At 36.9% G+C, this 1,573-nt stretch overlaps 1 pseudogene; it reads right to left on the reverse strand.

Annotated features, from left to right (window-relative positions):
* Window positions 1-936: 936 nt before the first annotated feature.
* LOC149393837 (S-protein homolog 29 pseudogene) lies at window positions 937-1,371 on the reverse strand (annotated as a pseudogene).
* Window positions 1,372-1,573: the final 202 nt, after the last annotated feature.

The raw sequence follows: 1,573 nt of genomic DNA on the forward strand, positions 1-1,573 counted from the left end.
CTCTCTCTCTCTCTCATTCTCAATCTTGTCCCTGTCTATCTCTCTCTCTCTTTCTCGGATTTACCAAGCCCACATACTTGTCCGAGCCACCACCACATGAGCCCTAACAACTATCATCACCTGATCGAGCCCTAGCCCACAGACCACTTTGGGCCACCCACTACCGACCGCATTTCTTCACCGCCTCGGCATTCATCCGGAGCCCTTTCCAAGCCCTCCCAAACCCACATGTTCCAATGTGTGCTGTTCATCACAGCCTCATTGCCTGCACCCTCAAATTGTTACAATTTTATTTTATTATTGTTTGAGGTTCCGTCACGGAATTCAGCCATCTTTGTCTTTCCTCCTCCGTCCCGAGATAAAACATGCATAGCGCTTGTTTGAGGATACTTAGTTTTTTGTTTAAAATTAAATTGTTAACTTATGTAAGCTTTTAGGTAAACTGTTAATTATCAAAATTTGTTAGATTTCGTTAAATTAATCAGATTTAGTGAAATTTTTTAATTTGTTTAAAAACTTTAGATTCTGGCAAGTTTGTTAGAAAATTGTCAAATTAATGTGTTAAATTAAATTATTAAATTAGTTTTAGTTAAGATGTTTGATTTCAAAGTTGTGAAATTGGTAAATTCTTAATGTAAATCGTTGAATTCCTAAAATTGTCATATTTGTTTATGTGGCATTTGAATTTTATTTAGTCAAATTTGTTAGATTTTTAAAACTGATAGGTTATCGTCGAATTATAATGCATGACAGTATTAACTCTCATATAGTCATTACCATTTATTAAACAATATTGCGGTCATTATGATACAAGCACTCCCAGACGAAAAAAAAATAAAATACACACACACACACAGATCTGAATCCCTTTTTTTTTATTTTATTATTGACGTCAAAGTAAATATCAATAAGACACAGAAACTCTAAAATTAAGCCCTAAACGGCTGGAAGGTTATATTTGGGATAATAAGGGAAGCATTGGACAGCCGACTTGGTCACGGTCGTGTTAAGGCACGCGGAGTCTGTGTAGACCTTCCAGTTACAGTCACTACACTCACCCTTTGGGCCGGTAGCCTCGTAGATGTTGAGCCAATTGTTCAAAACGCCGCCCTTTAACTTCCATCGGAAATTACAGAAGAACAGCGTCCTCTGGAAAAGGTTGACTCTAAACTTGAACGAGTACGACTGTCCTTTCTGAAGGGTATGAATCCCTAGGTCATCGTCTTTAGACTTGCAGTGAAGATCGAGCTCGGTGCTTGGGTCCATGTCGTTAGTTATTTGGACTTTCACTTTTTCAAAAGGAGTGCTTTGCAGGCTATATCCACTGCTGTACAACAGGACAACAAGGATGAGTAAAATGCGGAGAAACATGGTTGATGAGAAAACTGAAAATTGTAAACAAAAGTGTGAGTATAACACGAACTGTGTGCTTTGGATTTGATGTTTATGTGTGTATTTAAAGGGATGAAATTGAGATAAGATTGGGAAATGGTTGTATTGGATAGAATCTAAATATATTAGGAATTAAAGATTATGTTTGCAGAATTAATTGGATAATAAATTTTGTTGACAG

Source organism: Urtica dioica, chromosome 6, assembly GCF_054948205.1.
Source record: "Urtica dioica subsp. dioica isolate 48M chromosome 6, U.dioica_male_clone48M_v1_H2, whole genome shotgun sequence".
NCBI lineage: Eukaryota > Viridiplantae > Streptophyta > Magnoliopsida > Rosales > Urticaceae > Urtica > Urtica dioica.